This window comes from Electrophorus electricus, chromosome 23 (genome assembly GCF_041902795.1).
Source record: "Electrophorus electricus isolate QZ-2024a chromosome 23, ASM4190279v1, whole genome shotgun sequence".
Lineage (NCBI taxonomy): Eukaryota > Metazoa > Chordata > Actinopteri > Gymnotiformes > Gymnotidae > Electrophorus > Electrophorus electricus.
In genome coordinates this window covers 11,177,128-11,199,501 of record NC_137519.1, presented here as the reverse complement: position 1 = coordinate 11,199,501, position 22,374 = coordinate 11,177,128, and the positions used below count along the sequence as shown (strand labels likewise).

The 22,374-nt window shown below is 41.9% G+C and overlaps 1 protein-coding gene across 3 annotated transcripts in view; it reads left to right on the top strand.

Moving 5' to 3' along the window:
• The window catches only part of glceb (glucuronic acid epimerase b), a 64,674-nt gene that overhangs the window by 6,666 nt on the left and 35,634 nt on the right, over positions 1 to 22,374 (top strand). The window contains exon 1 of one of the 3 annotated variants that reach the window (XM_035520724.2): positions 17,755 to 17,903. The exons of the other annotated variants lie outside the window; for them this stretch is intronic. The gene's annotated coding sequence lies outside the window, so the exon portion shown is untranslated. Of the gene's footprint in view, positions 1 to 17,754; positions 17,904 to 22,374 lie in introns of those variants that run through there. 3 annotated transcript variants of the gene reach the window in all.

Sequence of the window (22,374 nt, the reverse complement as noted above, 5' to 3'; positions counted from 1 at the left end):
ACTGGCTCTCGCTCTCATTCTCTCACTCACACTCTCTCTCTCTCGGTATTTCTGTCTTTTCGCCTGTCTCCACCCTCTCATATAGTGTCAGTGAGATTAATGTGCACCATTAGTGTCATCTTTTGCAGGAACATGGGTCTACATTGCTTTTTCATTAGAAGCAGAATCATTTTTGCTTTGAGATTAAATAGCAGTGTGGTCTGACCCTCGTCTTGAAATGACAGTCAACAGGATTTTCCCTTGACCCCAAAGATCCCCAGAACATTACAAAATAAAAATATGAATGTGGCAAGATGTTCAATTGAGATTTTACTGTATAAGAGAATCATCAGAAATACTGTAGCGTATCTATTACAATGAGTATGTCAACTCCAAAAACAATAGTTTCTAAATGGTCAGTCCTGTTTGCTCTGTGAAAGAGTGCCACCTAGTGATCAAACTGAATAATGCAGGCTCAGACAGAAAGTGGTCTGTCACCACAAAAGAACACAAAGGAACATTACATTTAAAGCATTCCACAGACACTCTTATCCAGAGAGACTTGCAGATATTCATCAGTACATGTGTGGAACCTTAGACCTTGCTATTTCCTGCATCTTACAGGAGCATGTTATGGAATGACCATACCTAAATGTACCAGGAGTATAAAAACTCATACACTTTTATTAAATTGCTATGGTCTATTACAGTTCTCAGCCACTTTAGAAAAACCTTCTTTGTACCTACATGACTGAATGGACTTTTTTTTTTCTTAACATGCTCGATTCTTTACACAGCGTTGACACCTACCTAGTAGTGACATGGTTGTGGGTGTTGAGAAGGTTCAAGTTTGAGGGTCACAAACAATGTCCACTCCACAGTGCTCAGCCAAAAGAAGCTCAGCACTGAGTCCACAGCTGTGGTTAACACAAACATGGCACAGTAACGCGTGGGGTGTAGACAGATACCGACTACATACAAGGGGTTTCTGATAAAGTATTGTGTGTAAGTTGCCGTGAGCATATTGCCCATTGGTTTATTCCATATGGATACAGCTGTTGATCTCTTCTCACATAAGACCATAAATTAGTAACATTATCCTTGAAATGGTCATGACCTTGGAAAGTAAATGAAGCAAATGATCCACTTACAAAACTAGGACCAGGGAGCTGCTTGTTGGTTGCACTTCTCTCTTGCCAAACCAAATCAGTGGTTCCCCTTCTCTGTGTGGTTCTCTAGTACACAGAGGGCTTTTAAAATTTCAGTTACTGAAATCCTCAGAAATTACTAAAATCAGACTGGACCCCTCCCAGAAACACACACCTCTGTCGTTAAGTGTTTAAACATTAGAACTTATAAATTATAGCAAGGAGATTAAGCATTACTTTTAGAGAGAAACAGAAGAGTACGACTATGCGCTCTTAAAACCATTTATTAATATAAAAGAAAATTTGTAAATAAATAACGTTGGTACGACAATCTGTCTGTGGGGAAAAATAGACTTTGATAAGGGCCTGCATAACTCAGTAAGGCAAACTGGAACTAAAAGCATAAGCAGTTTAACTGGGCATAAGGACAACAAGGTTTGAAACTGATGAACGTAGCTTAATATCTGAAGAAGCTAAAAAGCAAACTTAATTTAATTCTCAGGCATTTGAATAGTTGAACACATTATGTCTGTGAATGCTGTATTCCCCCATATGTCTGCATGTGTCTCACAGAGAGGTTCGGAAAGGTCTATTTACTGCAGCTCACACATAGCACTTTGGTCAACAATGTATTTTTACGCATGCTGTATAAATAAATTGACATTAATTATTTGTATCTTGTCCACTAATTATAAATAACAATCTCCCCAGATAGCAATTTGGTGTCACTGAAGCAATTAAAGTCTATAGGGGAGTTGAAAGATTGGCCACTGCGCCAAAACCTGAGGGTTGAAGCGCATCTTAAATGAACATAGACCAACAACTTGTTAAGGTTTGATAAGTGTTTCTTTAAAATTGTATAAGAAATATCTATAGGTTTTGAAAGAAAATTAATGTCAGGGTTCTTGAACAGAGACGAATGCAGTTAAACATTATCAGTTTAATAGGGGAAATCCGAGACGCAGTCGTAAACAGACTGAGGTAAATCCTATAGAGGCACAGGGCAAACAAATCCAAAAGAACAATAATCCACGGCTCAGAAACGTAACGCAGGCAAACGAGACTTCACAAAGACGCAGAGAAACAAGAGGGTTTATTTAAGGAAACATAATGGAGAAGGAGACACAGGTGCAGCTAATAATCAGGAGGCTGGGGATGCAGTCCATTGTAGATGGTGTTCTAGCTGAAGACGTGACAGGAACACCCCCCCCACCCCGAGAGTCCGAGTCTGCCGTCTTGGCTGAACTGCCGCGAGGACGTCCTCTGGGACGAGGATCAGGTCTGTCAGGATGCAAGCGATGGAAATCCAGTAGCAGTGATGGATCTAGTAAGTCTCTCCTGGGAACCCAGTACATCTCCTTTGGTCTGTAGCCTTGGCAACGATTGTACTGTATCTAGTTTCCGCTGTGCCATAAATCTAATATTTCCTTAATGAAATAAGCCGGGGAGCTGTCGATCTCCAGGTGGTGGAGGAGTGTTCTTGGATATCGGAGCAATTAAAGGTCCTGCAAAACATGGCATCAGCAGCGAAACGTGAAAAGATGGTGATATACAGTAAGAACTCGGTAGCTGCAGATGGTAAGTATCATTTATTTTCTTGTCTATCAGAAATGGACCAAGGTACTGTGGCTTCAACTTGCTGAACCCTTTAATGTGTAGGTCTCGAGAGGATAGCCATACTCAGTCACTAGGTGAGTAATTTGGCACTGGAGCACTCCTACGTTCTGCATGGTGCTGGTAGCATCTAATGGCCGTGTGGATTCTCTCATGAGTATTCTCCCAAACCTGTTCACTCCTCATCTATTCGCTTACCCCGGGAGATGCTGAAAGTTCTGGATACCAAGGCACAAAGGGTGGCTGGTAACCTAGGATACACTGAAAAGGAGTGAGTCCCATAGTTGAATGGACTATGGAATTTTGTGCCATCTCCTGTTGCAACAATATAATCTTCCCCAGTTCTTGATTGACTTGCACCATCTATCTGTTGCTTTGTGGATGATAACCTAAGGTGAAACTAATTTTGATTCCCAGTTTTTCCAGGAAAGCCTGCCATACTTGTGATGTAAATTGAGGTCCTCTGTCCATTACAATGTCTTCTGGTATCCCATAATTCCAAAACACCTCCAAGAACATTGTTTCTGCAGTCTCAAATGCAGTGGGAAGAAACGGTAATGGTACAAATTTCACAGCCTTAGAGAAACGATGGACAATAGTAATTAAAGTAGTCTGTCCTTCCGACATAGGTAGGTCAGTAATGAAATCTACTGCTATGTGGGACCATGGTCTTTCAGGTATTGTAAGAGATATTATCTTACTGACTAGTAATGTACAAAGTGATCTGGACTAGGCACATTCTAAACAGGAGGCTGTGTGTTTATGCTATGCATTCATCCTCATTTATCGTCTCCCACCAATACTGCTGCGAGAGCAGCTGTTGGGCCTTTACTTCTCTGGGGTGGCCAGGCATAAACCACGAATGAACCCAAGTGATCAATCTCCCAGAACGCGAGCAGCACAAAGATTTTCAAGACTAGATTGTGGAACTGAAGCATCATTCAGCTCACGTCTGTGTTCCTTGACAAAGTCCCATTGTACAGTGCCTATAGTGACCTAATTTGGAAGGATGGGTCAGGGATGCATTCAGAGTTACACCCGGCTTGGTGGGGTATGAGACGTTTCACTTGCTTAATGTACTCTAAATTCATGTGGTCTGTGAATACTCAAGCCAACGATGCCATTCTTCCTGAGCCAACTTGAACGCCAAGAGTTCCCTGTTCCCCATATCATAGTCTCTCTCTACTGGGCAGAAATAAGCAATGGGATGGAGCTTAGGAGGTTTACCGCTTCTCTGGGAAAGAACAGTCCCAGTTCCCACCTCTGATGCATCAACCTCCACCACAATCGGTTCTGAAGGATCTGGATGGCTTAAAACAGGAGTTTCAGTAAACGCCTTATTCAGTGCTTAAAAAGCTTGGTCTGCTCTAGGGTTCCAGTGCAGCTGTTTGGGTTTTCCCTTCAACAAGGACATGAGAGGCAATGCTATTGCACTGAAGATGCGTATAAATCTTTTGTAAAAATTTGCAAACCTCAAAAACCACAATAAATCCTTCAGGGTCTGGGGCACTTTGGAGTTCACCATAGCATCTACTTTCTTCTCTTCCATATTAACTGCCAAGTCCCTGATGACATATCCCAAAAATGTCATCCTCTGCAGATGGACAGCACATTTTTCACCTTTGACATACAAGTTATTCTCAAGGAGTCTTTGGATTACTTTCCTCACATGGGAAGCATGTTCCCAAAGTGTAGAGACGTAGACTAAAATGTCATCAATGTATACTACTACAAATTTTCTGATCATGTCCCCGAGTACATCATTAATTAAGGACTGGAATATGGACAGGGCATTGGCAAGGCCATAAGGCATAACCAGATATCCATAGTGTCCAGAATTGGTGATGAAAGCTGTTTTCCACTCATCTCCCTCTCTTATTCTGATCAAGTTGTACACGCGTCTTAACTCTAGTTTAGTAAAGTATTGGACTCCTCTCATCTGCTCCAGTGCAGAAGGAACTAGGGCTAAAGGGTAAGGATATTTGATGGTGATCTCATTTAGGCCTCCATAATCGATGCAAGGGCGCAGACCTCCGACCTTCTTGGAGATAAGGAAAGATCCAGCAGCAGTGGAGATTTTGAAGGATAAATGTACCCTTGTGCTAAAGGGATATGGGCGTACTCGGGTGGTGTGCCTCCCTCCCCTAAATCGATAGTGCAGTCGTATGGGCGATGTGAAGGTAAGTCAGCAGCCTTCCCCTTGCTAATAACCTCTGCAAGGTCTCGGTCTTCTTCCAGTATAACAAACCCCTCGATGGTTTCAGGGCTTTCGACTGATGTGGAGGTAATGACTGCTTTAGACAGGATAAGAAAATTGTTCTTACAAAAGGCAGACCAAGAAATGATGTTGGGTTTCTCCCAAGAAGTCACCAAGTTGTGAACATGGAGACAAGTACGACCCAAAACCATGGAATAGTTTGCCTTAGGGACGATAAGCATGGATATAGTTTCTTGATGAATAGCACTGCAGTGAAGTGTGATGAGGACTGTACGATGAGTTCTATAACCAGATCCAGTGGGACTACCATCAAGAGAGCGGCTGTTTGTATATACAATCTCCTTACGAGTTCCTCTGATATAAAATTCCCAGTAGCTCCAGAGTCAGTAATAGCTGAAACAAAAACGATATAATACTTTAGGAGGAATTCAGTCTCCATCACCAGTGGTCTCAGATTGTGAATGAAGCATGTCCCACTTATCTCCTTGTCATGCAAGGTTTCCTCAGCACGTATACTTTGAGAGTTAGTTTGGCTTTGGTTAGGAGGGGAAGGAAAACAGAATGTACCCTGACTCTCTACAACACACACACACAACCCAAGTCTGTAGCGGCGTCTTCTTTCCAATGGGTTGAGACGAAGGTGGTCAATTTCCTACATTTCGGACGCTGTAGAGGCATGTTGCTTGGACTGTCTCTGTCTCTTGCCTCATCCTCTCTCTCTTAATAGGTGATCCAAATGAACAGAAACCTTGACGATATCTTCAAGAAATTTGGACTCATCACGAAAGGCTAATTTCTTAACTAGTTCAGTATTGAGTTCTTGTGTATACGCAGTGGTCAAAGCTGCCTCGTTCCAGCCAACGTGTAGAATTCCAGGGCATGTTTTGCTGCAGAATGAGAACCTTGCCGTAGGGTGAACAAAACCTCTGCCTTCTAAAGCGCTGCTTTCTAAAAGCTGGTCAAACAGAGCCCAAACAGGTGTGCGAAGAGGTTATAGTCTCTTGTGATTTCTCCGCCTTCACTCCACACCGCGTTAGTCTAATCTAGCGCTTTTCCATGCAACAAGGAGATAATGAGGGAAATGCAGACAGAATCTGTACAAAGAGGCGGATGTGCAAACTACAATTAATGTTCAGGAAGGAATCGCTTACAACCAGCCAGATCTCCTTTATAGTTATTAGGAAAGGCAAGACAAAAAGGAAAACTGCTACTAGCGGACGGAGGGATAGTGCTAATGCTCTCACCTCGCTGGTAATTAGTGTAGCCAGGGGATGTGTCAAGTCCGTGACTGATGGCACTAACACAGTGAGTTGTTGCACTTATCTCGTGAGTTCTTCCACCATATTGCCCAGAGACTTGAGAAGTAGTCGACCTTGCGCTGCCAAGGCATCTGATAGCAGACTTTGTACTTGCTAACTGCATAGAAGGCAAGGTCTTCTGTCAGGGTTCTTGAACAGAGACAGAATCAAATGCAGTTAAACGTTATCAGTTTAATAGGGGAAATCCGAGACGCAGTCGTAAACAGACTGAGGTAAATCCTATAGAGGCACATGGCAAACAAATCCAAAAGAAAACAAGCAAGAGACTAATCCAAAAACAGACAATGTCAAATAATCCAGAATAGCAAAGAACAATAATCCACGGCTCAGAAACATAACACAGGCAAACGAGACTTCGTAAAGACGCAAAGAAACAAGAGGGTTTATTTAAGGAAACATAAGGAAGAAGGAGACACAGGTGCAGCTAATAATCAGGAGGCTGGTAACGCACAAGAGCCTTATGGGAAACGTAGTCTGCGGTAGACAGTTTTCTTACTGAAGGTGTGACAATTAATAGGAAGAACAAATGACCAACAAAAAATATGTACCAGTGAAATACTGATCTAATGAGCAGCAGCAGATGGTTATATGAAGGTTACAACTGTTTTGTTTGTGATGCAACAGTGAGGTCTTGCTGTCCATTACATTTTAGAAACACACACACACACACACACACACAAAACTGACTGATGATGTCATCTGATCGCCTTCCTTGCGAATACTGCTTTTGTAGAGTTCTTGTTTTTGTCTACATCTTTTCCAAACTTTCTCAAGGCAGTTTTGAACATTGCTTATGCTTGAATCATTCCACTTTCTTTTTTCAGTTTTTCAGTTTCTTCTTGCTCCTTGACAAAATGGTAAATGTGATAACCAACTCTTCCCCTGCAAATATCAAACCTTGTGATTGTTCTGTACTCTCCAGTAGATTTAGAAGTGTCAGCAGAACATCCACACTTTTTTTGATACATTTGAATGTCCACACTTTTAGTAGGCAGCCATGACTTCAATATGGCTGAAGCAGGTGGAAGGGTACAGCCAACGCAGAGCACATGTGAGTACTGTGTGAGTATTGTGTGAGTACTAAACAAAACATTACACTCATAGTACTGCACATTACTGCACATGGTACTGCACATCTATAAAATTGTCGTAGAAAGCTATGATATTGTAGTGCCTCACAGAGTGTCTGTAAATTAGAATACATAGAAGCTGGTTTCAACAAAGTTGTCAGCAGGGTGATTAAATGAACTGTGTCTGTTCAGTGTCTGATATCATTGGTTACAGAGGCACGGTGGATGTGTCAGGGCTGTGTGAGGGTGCTATAAGAATGTGTGCTGCAATTTCAGAGAATGGTATCATTTGCTATATTCCTGACCACCGGCCCCTACAGACTGTGAGTTCCTGGGGTGCTGTACCATGTTCCCCTACCTGAGAGGGACAGGTGAGTCATATGACTTGACCTGTCAGACTATGAGGTCATTTGAGACAATCGCAGGGTGCATCATTCCAGGCTTATAAGAAAATAGCTTGTTACCCAATAGAAAACATTTCCTTGGCTAGTAGTATATAACATTTCTTTGGCATTTCCTTGGCATAGTAATGGTCACAGGTCAATAAAAGCCTGCGAGTTATAGCTAAGCAGTGTAGCAGTGAAATATGTTTACCACTAGAGGGTAGTGTAAATCAAGACCTTCAATGTGGCCTTATTTTGTCATTACAATGTACTTGACTTGATACTAGGTTTATATGAACTGGTGCTTCCTATCTAAAATGGTACAGATATAGTACTTATATTTCTGTTAATGTTTTACAGATAATCAAAAATAATAGTAGTAAAAGAAAAATCGATCATTTCTATCTTTGATAACATGGTTTTCAGATCACCATAAACCTGTGAAGATGGTCATATTGTCCAGTCTCTGAAGCATCAGATCAGAATTCAGTTTGTGTCCTTTCCCTCTATATCTATCAGACAAATGCACACTGTGTGTGTGTGTGTGTGTGTGTGTGTGTGTGTGTGTGTGTGTGTGTGTGTGTGTGTGTCTGTGTATGTGTGTGTGTGTGTGTGTGTGACAGTGGGAGAAGGGATTGGGATTATTCAGCAGAAGTGAGAAACTACACATAAAGTACTGCTAATCCAGTTCTGCGTTATATCTGAATGCTTACCCCAAAAGTGGGGTAAACACACAAGAGGAGAGTGGACTAAGAGACAGAAAAGGGAGTGAATCGTTCATTATTAATGTTGATTGAGGCATTCAGTGCAATTTGATAGCCATCTGGCAGCTAAGCAATATGAATCAGCCTTAAAATAACCTGATTGCACAAAAGATATTAGCTGCTTAAGGAGGCAGTTGTGTTTAAGATTTCAGTTTACCATAGTGTTCTATATGGTTTCATTTTAGCTTCTTCTTTATGGAGTTCCATGTACGCAGTTTCCATTTTTTAACTATATTTACGCACCCCCCCCCCCCCCCCCGCCCAAACACGCGCACACACACACACACACACACACACACACACACACACGCACGCACACATGGCCTTGTGGACATTTTCATCTCTGATTCATTTGTGATTCAGAAACTTCAAATGTTTTCTCCACTCCACATCATTTCTTGCTCAGGGCTGGCATCAGCTGTGTCACTGTGAAAATCCACACTGAATGTGGCTGTCAGATTTAACAGTACAAATGGAATCACTGCAAATGCAAGCCTATGACAAACATTACCTCTGAGGATATACCAAGTGTAATTTCCAAAGTGATTCACCACCAAAATGAAAGGGTTTATTTAAGCCTTAGGCACACTTTGATTGAACCACTTATATGTAAACATTGTCACACCATAAAATGTCATTTTACTTCATTGTTGAGATTAGTCCTATGCTCTGTGGAAAATGATTGCCTGCTTTCATTCAGTTGGGTAATAACAGCAAGTAAACCATTACACAAAAATAAAACCATGAAAGTTATTCACAGACAACAGTTATTAAAATTCGGCAAGGTGGCCTCACAGCAAACCTTTGTGTAAACTTAGATTTTACAGATTTATTCATCTGCTAATGCACAATGAGTTTTCGTGTTTTTTGAGCATGATAAATTTCATTGGCATCGCGTCTGAAATACTCCCACATATATTTGCTTTTCATGTGTGTTTCATTAGTCTAAAGAGTTTTACACTGCGTTGTACGGGGTGTAAAACGTGAACGGATGAGGGAAACAGCCTGTAAAGGACAGCATATCTCTTCTGCCAAACAGCACCACTCCTATTGTTTCTTTTTACTTCTCTGTTTTCCATAGAACCAGGGTGTTGATCTCTGTTTCCATAGTCCCAGGCCTCATCCTTTATAGACCCACATGGAGAGGAACAGATGGCTAAATGTGACCTGGGAAGAGGGAGTAAAACAGAGGCAAAGAGGAGAGAAAAAGCGGAAGAAAAAGAGAAAGAGAGAGAGAGAAAGATGAGCATGAGAGTAGAGGCAGGAGCGGTTGCAAGGGCTGCAAGGTCGTCTTCCATACGACTAACAGCAGCACTCGGCTCCACCATCTGTAATCAAACATTAATGAAGATTCACCCTGACTGTGTGGCTCCATAATCAAACACGCGTTCCCTGGCTGGTGTGCTCTCACGTGCTTGCTCTCATGTGTTTGTTCACTCTATTCCTACTCTGTATACAATAGATGCCCTTTATCTCTCTCTCTCTCTCTCTCTCTCTCTCCCTCTCTCTCTCATCATCTTTTTTTCCTCCACTTTGTTACTCAGGCTAGTGTTTCTCTCACGAGATTCCCATTTGCCTGCGCTTGCACGCAACATTAAAAAGACATTCTGCATGTACTTCAGATTTGCATGCACGGTGGCACTAGGAAAAACCACATTGTCATTCCATTGTCCTCCGCTGAGGACTCTGTCCATTACCCTGGATTATCTCCAGCAGCGGGTGCTCGCAGTCACTTGACCCACCGTACAACCTTGGCGCACCACTAATCAATACGGAAGCGTGAGCTGTTCAGTCTGAGCTCATGTTCCCTGCTTGAAAGTACAGGGTCACTCCCAAAGGCAGTGTGTGTGTGTGTGTGTGTGTGTGTGTGTGTGTGTGTGTGTGTGTGGGTGTGGGTGTGTGGGTGTGTGTGTGTGTGTGTGGGTGTGTGTGTGTGTGTGTGTGTGTGTGTGTGGGTGTGTACATATTCTTGTGTGTTTAGTATATCGTCACTGCTCTCTATCTGCCATTGTCCTCGATGCTGTCCCGTCTCCTGCTCATTCCAGTGTGCTGAGCCTCCAGATCGGTTCAGGAACTTTGCTACTAAGCAAAAGTGTACAAGTAAATAAGTAAATAAATAATAATACACTAAATAAAAGCAGCTTCCTCTAAACCAGCCTCACCAAGAGCCCAGCCAGGGTTTATCATCAATCACTGATAAAATATTGAGTTACTCTTAGACAGTGCCAGAAGAGCATGGGGCATAAACCCTCCATGACTGCCCTGTGTGTTTGGTAACTCCAAACTCTCTCTCTCTCTCTGCCTGTGGCCTGTCCTCCCCTGCCTGTAGCTAATCGCATTGCAACACAGCAGAGGAGCCCTAATTACATATTTACTGTCTGATGTGCCCAAGCTGGTGCCACTGGGAACTAAAGCAGACTGCCTGGTAACGTGAAGGTCTTAGAATGCCTGGAAATATGCCAGAGAGAAAGACATTTGTGGCCATTGTCAATGTGTTTTTAGTGGTTCACTCACACAGGTGCAATCCACGCAGTCAACATGGAGAATGTTGTGTGTTTTTTTGTTGGTTTTTAATAGGCACTTTTTTTTTAGTTCAGCAATTCAAATTTAAATGCCGTTCGACCCTCATTAATGTAGTAGCATAAGACCTATCTCACTTATGGTGTACCGGGGGGTGGGGGGGAGTAACTTCATCACAGAGCCTTCTTGCTTTCTCTCCAGCTCCTGCCAAGACTACAAACTACTCTACAAGGTAATAAATCGCCTGGCTCCTCTGCACGAGGGAAGCGAAAGATCCCCCCACGATGACTCACGGAGCGCTTGTGCGCCTTGCATCGCAGCTTTACTGCCTGGCCTGGCCAACCTCCAGTCTCTCGGAGCTTTACTACACAGCGCTATCATCATGGTGTGATTCACTTTTACAAGCAAACCCATTCATAACCACTCTAATATATTCCTCTTAGTGTCAGTCGCTGCACTATTCAGAATCGGCCCGACTGTAACGTATTATTCCAGGTGTTAAGCTAGTGTGCTCATTCCGGATAAGGGAGCGTAAATTTGAAAATATATACGAGTAAATATGCAGATGAGTGTGAAGCTTCCACTGCAAGCACCCCAAACACCCAACACTCCATCTGCACACTATTGCAGATTTGATGTTTTGGGGGCTTATTTGCATAATTTGTATTATTCCCACAGAATTTAAGAATGATTTGTTTTATATGCTTCAGTCGTAGAGAGTCCTCCACGTAGGAAGTCTCTCTCATGCTTCATGACAGCGCCACAGATCTTGGAGGGTGGAGACTGAGAACGTGCCGAGACGAGCACAAAGACGGCCTTGCTCTGTCTTTCTAAAGTAAGAGGCGTGCAGCACAGTTTCCGACAGGGAAAGCAGCAGAAGCCTGTGCTCTATTTAGGAAATGAGGATGAGAGACCTAAAAGCAGCCGGATTCGCTTTGTGCCAAGAGGCTGCAAAACACACGTGTTGGTTTATTTAGGAGCTATCCTTTGCAGCTGTCATCAGTTTTATTTGAATGTCATTAAAATACATCAAATCTTACAGATATCTTAAAAGAGATGCATTTGCAGAAGTGTGAGCAAATGTTCTGAAGAAGACTTTCAAATGCTGTGCATACGTGTGACAATGTATGGATTTGTAGGCTTTGGTTGTGGTTACTGCAAACACAACAGACTTATTAACCAGGTATGAAAGGATGATCAGACATTTCCAAACATTCATTTACAAGCTCATTAACAGAACAGGCAGAGAAATGTGGGAAAATTACACATGCACTTATGCATGTACCCACGGCATAACGAGCACACTTTCCCTTACCTGGCAGACACACGAATGTTTGTACCTCTGAGCAAGATCTTGGTGACACACCTTCTGCCTCTCACCTCTGTGTGTGTCTCCTGGGGAAGCAGAGGACTGCATTTGCATGCTTCAGATGAGCAGGGCGTGTTTCTCTTCTTAGCTCTCTTTGGCAGGAGCAGTGCAAAAGGAGACAGGCATGAGAGAGAGAGAGAGAGAGAGAGAGAGAGAGAGAGAGAGAGAGAGAGAGGAGGGGGGGTAGGAGGAGAGGAATGGTAGAGATCGAGATGGAGGTACGGGAAAGACTCCCCTATGCAATTTACTCACCCTGTTCTCTCTCTCTCTCTCTCTCTCTCTCTCTCTCTCTCTCTCTCTTCCTCTCTCTCGCTTCTCTCTCTGCCTCCCCCCCCCCCCCCCCCCCAGCAACCCTGACTTAAACAAGTTGTCAGCCAGACACCAATGGAGGATTGGACATCTGCATAACATGCAATGGATACAAACATTCTCTCACCTTCAGCCATAAATACATAAACACGTACACATACACACACATCACTCCATCAGGAACACCACTTTTGTTCTCTCTGCCAATAAGTAAAATGCCACTGCATACGCCTTTGTTATGACTGTTCCTAAAAAAAACTTTGACATTGATTGTCCTCTCACTTTCTCCAACCGTGGCATACTGTTGACTCCTCCTTGTGAATGAATGAGTGAGTGAGAGAGAAAAGAAAGAAAAAGAGAGAAAGAGGGGGAAGTGGGTTTGTAAGTGCTGGTAAATATTTATAACAGGACTGCTGGTGCTCTCTGGCTCAGTGAGCCTCTGCTTAAGGTACATTAACAAATGCAGTAAGCAGTCCGCATGAATCTTTTATAAGCTCAGAGGCCCGAGAAAATGAAAGACAACAAAGGGTTGCAAAGTCCACACAGTAACTCCAAAATCAATCAGCTGTTAGTCGCCTTCTGTGCTCTCTGCAGGGCCCCCAGTCCAGAGTAGCCCGCTCACGTCGCCTCGCAAGAGTGCGTTTGACTGCAAAGAACATTCAGCGTTACTGGTGTTTAACGAGCACTAGGTGTAACGAGCGCCTGGCGTACACCAGAGTCGAGACCAGGCTGCACTCCTGCCTCCTCTTGTCTGAGACTCCAGGACACGAGATGTGGCCTGATTAGTAAAATCAGTATTGTTTTAAAAAGGAGGGAACAATGCGAGGACTTGCTGGCCCACGAGCAGCCAGATCAATCACTTCGATTCTGCTGGTCCAAGCCCGGATTCGGTTGTGCTGTTTGATGCTACACTCGCAGAAATTGGAAGCGTTGCCACTGCGCCGTATTTATACATCCTGTCCTGCACACAAAGGCAAACCAGCCCATTAATCAAAGTATCACTGGAAAGGTCGAGATGTTTCGGTGTAGAATACAGCACTCTAAATAATGTAGAATATCGATATGTATAATATATTACATTGTTCATTCAATGTTAACGTTTAGTGATTCAGTGCAAAAACTGTAAAAATGTTAGTCTGCCATTGTAGCTGAAATCATGACAGTGGGAAGTGTTATTTTCAGGTTTCACATAAGTTTACTCTCAGCCATCTTAATCCAGCATTAGGCCTCCTTCTGTCTTTCTCAGCTCAGTCACTTTATGCGTGGCGATGGATATTAGATATGGACAGCAGTGCATTAAAAAGGCGTCAAACTTCATTTTAGCAGCATGAAATTGAGAAACTGCAGCAGAATACAAATCAGAAGGAAGAAATGGACTTGGTCGTGAATGCGTTATCTCTCCCTGTCAGTCTCTGCAAATCAGTCAAACTACAAAGGACTGGAGAACACTGTATGCATTTTCTTCCCGTGGGCTTAGCCTGATGTATGCACACACACACACACACACACACACACACACACACACCCACACACACACACATACAGGCATAAAGCAACTCAGACTCGGGGAGATAGCATCAGCCATCTCACAATGAGTGTTTCCAAACTACTTTACTCCTCTCTTGTAATTCTGCTGCAATGCATGGAGAGAGAGTTCAGCTGAAGGTGTCTCCAGGGACCACCACGGGGGACTGAACACACTGTTTTCTATATTCAGGCTACTTTTTAGCGGTCTACAATACAGTTTTTACATGTTTGTGGCCGAGTGAGAACCTAAGATTACGCTTTTCAGAAATACACCAATCGTTTAAAAAAACATGTTGGACAATTTAATTATATTAAAATCATGACAGTCATGAAAAAGGAACAGTACATGGCAGACATTTAGTGAGAGGACAGGAGTAAAATGATAGCAACTGACAGACCAGTTGCTGCTGAATAAAGCCAACGAGATTGCACATATTCCTATTATTTAAGGTTTTCTGTGAATTTTTAACAGTGATACCACATGGAACATATCCATGGTTCTAAAGATTGTATGTGTTCTTGGGCTGCAAATCTGGACAGGGATAAAAAGACTCCCCTTAATGAGGACACAATGCTTTCTAGTGCTGTCTCTGCAAGAGGAGTGTGAGGAGAGAACTGCCAGGATTTGTGATTAGATTCTGAGTCTCTTTTTCTTATTGTGTGGTTTTCTCCCTTTGGAACTTTTTCTCCCCACATGAGATGGTTGATTTTGAAAAAACAGGCCTCCGCACAGGAAAACACGTGTGGGCGCATAATCAGAGCTATTTTGTAACAGTTAGAACAGGCTGACACGTTTTGGCTGTAAAAACTGATGAGGGTCATTGGGTGGGTCATTGTTATCTTTATCCAAGAGACATGGGGTAATAGGGCACTGCATTGGTATTCCGTACATCAGTGCTGTCAAAATATTTAAATATTTAGCTCAGAATAGACTCCTCAGACTAAGCTAAAGCAGTGTGTCACAAACACACAAACACACACACACACACACACACACACACACACACACACACACACACACATTATATATATATATGCAAAGAATGATTGTTTTTCTTATACATTCTAGAGAAAAGACAGAAATGGCTACAGCAAGGATACATTGATAACATTTACTGACTGTTACATGCATATTTGAGGAGCTCCAACTGTTTACTTCTTCTTTCTCTAAAGTCAACCCAGCTCTGGAATGTTCATAGAATATAAGACATTCTGCCATGAGAATGATAATGTTGGATGTTTCAGTTAAGTCTGAAAATTCTAGTTTAAATACCTTAAGACTTAAACCTGTTTGAAGGCTTCCTATAAATGTAAATGTGTAAATAATTTCATAACTGTAGATTTCCTAAGGAAATCACAGATTATGACTTTGCACTGACATATAAACAATCTACTGTTAAGACAACAAGAATTCCTTTGGTACTCACTTATCATCCCTCAAATAAAACAGTAGTTAATATTATACTTAAACAGAGACCGTATCCCCTTTAAGGAACCTCCACTAATTTCTTACGCACAATACAAAAACATCAAAGACATGCTTGTCAAGAGTGAGATAAATGCAGTCCAATAAGAACTGTGGTACTGGCTCCTACTCTAGATGTGCTATATGTGCTACAATCGCCTAGCAGAACAGGATTAATTGTTATCACCCATTCCTCCTTATGCATTATTGCAGGAGTTGTCTACTGCATCTTGCAAGAGATACAATCAGCTTTACTTTAGGGAAACCAAGAGAAGGATTGCTGATTGCCGATTGTTTCTCTGAACATCTTCGGACAATCAGAATTAAGGATTTGTCATTTCTAGTGGCAAGTTGTTGCCATGGCAGCAATGAAAGTAGGGAACTTAAGGAAAAAAAAAAACTGATCTATACTCTTTGAACTTTAGAACCCCATGGAATTAATGTTATGATATCTACTGTTTTGTTTGGTTTCACCTCCTAGAATTTCAAAACAACTTTCCTTGCACATCTGATGAAGGACCTCTGTTGGAAAAATCCTGTTTCTCTGGTAATCTTGTGTACTACGCCACAATTTCTACTACCTCTACATCTTTTAGTACAATATACAGCAGTCAAATACATGTAAAGTAATAAAAATTCACTTTAGCACAAAAATAATTGATTTGATGACTGTGCTTACTAACTAAAAAGCAATGTTAGTTCTTTGCATACTCTTTTGTCAATACAAAACAAAATGTTTTAAAGTGCACTGGCTGCACTTTGATGGAACGCTAGAATAATCTGCCACGTTAGTGCCTGTGTTTTTCCCCTTTTCTGGAATTACACACTCAAATCTGCACCCTAAATTGAGAATTCTGTATTCTACAAAAACTGTCCTATAGCCTAACTAATTCCTGAATGCATCTTATTGGAAAAGTGCAATCAAATAGTTGCATGTCATGATTTAAGTTGTTTATTAATATGTTTAAATCAGGCTAAGCCATCTTAAATTGACAGTGGACTGTGCCCGGTCTTTGCCATCTAAATTAATCATCTATACTCAGCGTGTTTTCCTCAGATTCATTTGCCATCAGCTAATAAGTCTCTGAATAGACCTGCTGGCTGTGCATGAGCGCTGTTTTCATTATAGATGCAGATTCACTTTTGGATTACACCTGTTTGCAGATCGTGTTTTGACATTTTAAAATTAATAACATTTTATTTAATTACATGGCCTGTTGACTACTTTGCCAAGCAAGTTCATGCTAGACCTTGCCACCTCTAGACTGGACCTACGTCTGTTTGCAGAGACTACCTATACTGATATCACTATTGGAAACTCTGAGCTAAAATAAACTTACTCTCAATGTAAACTAAAGTTGTTCTCAAGACTGGCCCCTTAATGTCGTCCTCTTCAGTGGATGGGTATTATGAAGAGCATAATGCTTTCACCACTGGAGCTATAAGGTGTTCGTGGTTGTTAAGTACAGCTAGCAAACGGTATGACATATCGACTGACAGTATGATTCACGTAACCACATTGCACAGCTGATGAAGGAACACTGTCCGAAACGTTGTTCCTCTGGGAACGGTGTATTTTACTACAGTTTTAAAGTGGGGCAGTGGGGACCATTTATAGGACATAACCAACTGCAAACCTCGGGGCTTGGATAGACTTCTTACATTGATTGCACAATGCACAGTGCTACAGATAAACAACACATTTAAAAGTTGCAGCTATGGAGAACTGGTGTGAACGCAGTTTCCTAATTTTCTGTTATTTAAACTGTCTGACATGTAACGCACATGTCCCCGTGAGGCTAAAAAAATTACAAATGTATTATAAGCAAATCTGAGGGGTATGTAAAAGTCTACTTGAGTAAATTTTGCAAAAATGTTTACTAAACATTAAACTGAGCTTTGTATGGTTGTCCCTAGTGTCAATCTTGAAAGCCTGTCCAATCCTAGCACGGGTATATCTTGACGCCTGTAATTCCATTGGATAAACATTTTGCATTACGATTGGACGTTCTGATTTTTGTCTCGTTGCATCTCGCGATGTTTGGGAGAGTGTTCCCAGTGCTATAGCAAGCCGTGTGTGTGTTCATTCCGGTGTTGTTGGTTGCCATAGAAGGGACGTCGTTCCTCTCTCAAGTGAAGTGAAGCCTACACTTTTGCGTCTTACCACGTTGCTTTGTAGCCGTCCAGGGTTGAAAGAATATACTGACAGACTGCAACGGTAAGTGTAATATCTGTAACGAGCACAGACGTGAATATTTAAGGGGCTTGTTTTGATGGAGTGCAGTGCCAACATGTCGACAGTGCACACTGCCTTTGAGTTGGCATCTTTGTTTTCCTATATAGCCCATAACCGCATTCAAAAGTGTAGCCAGTCTTTCAGTTAAAGCACTCAGGCTAATTCAAATGCCAGTTCTTTACAGAGATTAGACGAAAGGTGTTGTGGCAGCTTGTCCTTGTCACTGCCAGTGAAGTTACCCTCTTGCTAGTAGGAGCTATTACGGTAGGAATGGCAGAACTTCATAGTTCTCCTAAAACTCTGGAAAAGCAAGTACCGGCAGCATCTAACCATGTACGCATTCATGTAGACACACAGGTGATTTGGAGTCTGTGTTTGTAATTTGGCATATTTGCCATATATTGTTTTTCCACTATAAGACGTTTCGGAAGCAAGACATTGTGCCAGTGTATGCCATCAGTGACCGTCTCGGCTATGTTAGGCTAACTTTACGTCTGCATGTTTTTTTTTTAGATTTCTGGAATCGTGAAGGATCTGCGCTTCAGTTCTTGGCGTTTATAATGCCTCCTCTGAAACACTCTTGCTAAAACATATTACGAGCTAGCCAGCCAGCTAATGATAAAGTTTGTTCGTTAGCTACTGACGTTTTACAAGTTTCCTGTTACTGTTAAGCGCTGTAAGCACTACTCATCTGATCATCTTTTGACTCATCAGCTCATTTGTTTTGACTGTGTCGATTTGTCATATTCGTTTTCCTACAGTTCGTTTTCAAGCATGCTGCATTGTGTAAATAGCCGCAGTGCTGGGTAATGATTTACCAGAGCTTGTAAAGGTCAGTTCGGCATTTGATTACACAATAGAGCTTGTGTTTGCGTCCTTACAATAACTACGAGATAGCATACCTTCATCCCAAAAACCAAAATGTCCTGATTGATCGAGGTGCCTCTAAAACGCGCGGACTGAACATGCTTCTTATAACTCCTGTGCGTGGTGAGAGACACTCAAAAAGCAATCGGCAGAGATATATGAGATAAAACAGAAATGATGAACTCTCCTTTTGTCTCTGTTGAACTTCGGCCAGATATGCGACCTGTTCAGCATAACGATCAGAGTGTTTAACATTGTCCGAGCTTGGCAAATAAATCTCATCTCGGTGGATGTAATTCATGGTTGACATCTTCTTGCCTTCGAAATTCTCCTTTAAAATCACTGCTTCCTAAAATGAAGCCGTCTCCATCACCTCTGCATGTTCTTATATGGTATCTAAGTGATATTTGCTAACACCTAGTTTTTAAATAGTTGGTTTGTTAGCCAAGGTAACCTAAAATACATGTGACTTATACAGAGGCAGAAATCCGGTGTGTCCAGTGGATTTTTACTTTTTGGGCAGTAATAAAATGTCACAACACATATGGCTCAGATGATTGAACTTCATATTTCAGAACCTGCAGGAGGTGGGGGCAGGAATCCTGGGTGTTCTTAAGTGTTTTTGAAACAGTGTTCAGTTTTCATTCAGTGCACTTTCATGATTAATTTGTGTTCTCAGTCATGGGTGTGACAGAGTGAAATATTGTGTAGTCTATAATTCTAATTATAGATTAAACAAATTAAACACATTTTGAATTCAGAATGCTGACATAAATAAGTCATCTGTGGGATCCTGGTGAGAGCAGTTAAGTAAAAATCAGTCTTCATTGTGTGACAGAGTGACGGAAACTTCCCGTTCACATTTGAAGATGCTCTGAATCAAGATGACCTACTCACAGAGCCAGATAGCAGTGTAAACAATGGCTCTCAGGTGACTGCTGTAGGTTTTTGTTTTTTAAAAGGAGGTGAAGTAAATCACAAATATCCACTTTTTGGACCGGTGCTCTGAGTGCATCGGCATCGAACAAGGTAAAGTTTCATCTTGTTTCGTAGCGGGCAGGCAAGTGAGGGGGAGTGCAAGGCGACACGAAGCCAGGATAGGCAGCAGTTGTCTAATATTTTCAACTTGCCTGCTTTTTATATCATGACAGCTGAAGAGGAAATTATACAACAGTGTTGTAACTGCATGTTACTACAGTACTATATGTAAATCAAGGGAGTTTAGGGGGTTTCTTTGATTCGGGAAGCCATTCTGAGGCAATCCAAGTTGCCACACCTCACCCCACCCCCGTACCATGCCCTCAAGGGTTTTTCATTAGTCTTTTGAAATCCTTCTCATACAGATCTGCTGTCCTTTTCAAATGTGCAGTAATTCATGAAAATGTTCAATTGGCTTGCCTTTTAAATGGCTCTGATTTGTCTCCATATGTCTTATTAGTTTTGAAACTTTCAAGTTTTTGTTGGGGTAGATGGGCTGAATGTGTAACACAAAACGACCTCATTCCCCTCCTTATCAGTAGTGAATGTAAATCAATAATTTAGATTATTATAGTTTTTTTTCTCCTTTTTCCTTCACTTGAGTTGATTTTTCTGCACCCCTACCAAAGGGGTTTAACTAGAGACCAAAGTCTTTTAGCTCTTTAACTAATTTCTAGCTAGCTGCCAGTTTACCATCATTTAGTTACTCTTCTTTATTTAATTTTGCATGTGCCCCACCGCAACAGGCTGACCTTACCTGCATTAAACCTGCTCTTCCCACTCTGTGCCATATGACCACTGATGCACTGCCGCCTGCATGTTTGTGTGCGGTGCTGGGTAGGGTGTCGTGCTGCTTTTGAAAGGTATTAGTGGACTCTTGATGATGTAATATCACCCCCCTGCCTACTTAATCACACCAAAAATTGGGTCTGCCAGGCATGTTGTCAACTCCCATGTATTGCTGCTTTTTGTGTATTTATAGATATTTGTGGGCCACTGAGAGATAGTATATTCCAATGCAGATTTGAGTTGGGAATTGTATACTGTGAAATGCAGGCAATCAAAGGGGCTGGATAGATTTCTCCAGCTGTACGCTAAGAAATTATTTTTTTCTTTATGCAGTGTGCTTCAGTAAGCCTGCATGAGTGTCATTCCCGCTTGCAGTTGTCATAGTTTCTTTTGAAACGGCCGGGCCTTGTGCCTGCTGATTCTCCTAACCACTCGTTCAGCTTCAGTAAACGTTTATCATGCCTTTCCTCCCATTTATTACTGTGCCAACCCTACTGTCTGCAAAGGGGAGACAGATGGTCAGTTCAGCCTGTCCCGTTTCTGCCGGAGATAACGTGGAAATCCTCTTTACTTCTTCCCCAAGTCTCCACAGAGGTGCCCAAGGGTTAATTAGTCCTAAATGCCTCTGAATAAACTAGCTTGTAGTATTCGCCAGCCGTTCTGTTTCATTATTGCTCACTGGTCATTTGTGGGTAGTCTGAAGTTTTTGACTTATGAACCTTAGTCTGAAGGTTAATTGTTCCCTAGCATCTGCCTGTTTGCAACTAAAAACTAGATTTTTCTCCGTGTTGGCAGAAGACCTGTTTTTATTTATAGTTATTTGGGGAAGATTCAGAGCTGTCAGAATGAGTAATGACATAAAGAATGGTGTTAAGTCCTTTGTCCTGACTTATTTTAGTGGGGAAATCTGCAGAGAGAAACTTGCTTTAATATTCCACTCTGCTGCAGTCAGATCTCAACATTGCCACCTAAATGGATTGCACATCATGCCTCTGGTCTCTAAAGAAATCACTCTGATTTGGCCCAGTCAGTCCTTTTAAAGGTATAATTAAGTAGCATACAGTCATAACAAGAAACTTTACCTTTTATAATATGGCGTTCTTTACCTCATACCCCATGATCACCTTTTATTATTGCCTTGGGGACTGGGATATACCAAAGGCCAGTGTGAGGTTTGATTAATAGATATGTTCTCCAGAATTAATTATAGTTGAAGGTGTACGGGGATTTTTGGATTATGATTTTGTCTGTGGAGAAGTTTGAAGCACTCAGAAGAAGCAAGGAGACAGTAAGGAGTCTAAATTGTCCCTTGTGCCAACTATTAATGAGGCCTGTTTTTTAAAGGATAGAGAGCAGGGATGTAATGAACTTCTACTGATTGACTTCTTTGCAGTAAAGACTTACAGTTGTTGATTACCCTGGTGTTGTTTTCATACAGAGGTGTACTGTCTAAACATCATAACAAGGACTCTCTGAGCTACTGGTATTTGGAAAGCTATCAAGGAAAGATGTCGAACCTTTACCCACAGACAAGTGAAGCCAACATTTAGCTTGCTTCAAGTATTCAAATGGAGGTTTGTCGGTACGCTGTCTCAGCGGTCCTGTTTGTGGTCCTGTCTTTTTCTGCCTCACTTCTTGATCCACTTGAGTCGACTCAATATAGGCAAGCTTTGTGTGCAGTCCTGGCACCAAAGTGCAGAGCCAAGACCTCCTGAGGTGTCTAATAATAGTCAAATGCGGGAAGTCGCTCTTGCCTGGCCCTTAGCTGGACACTTCCTGGAGCCCTTGGACACAGAAGCCACTCTGGTAATTCGGATCA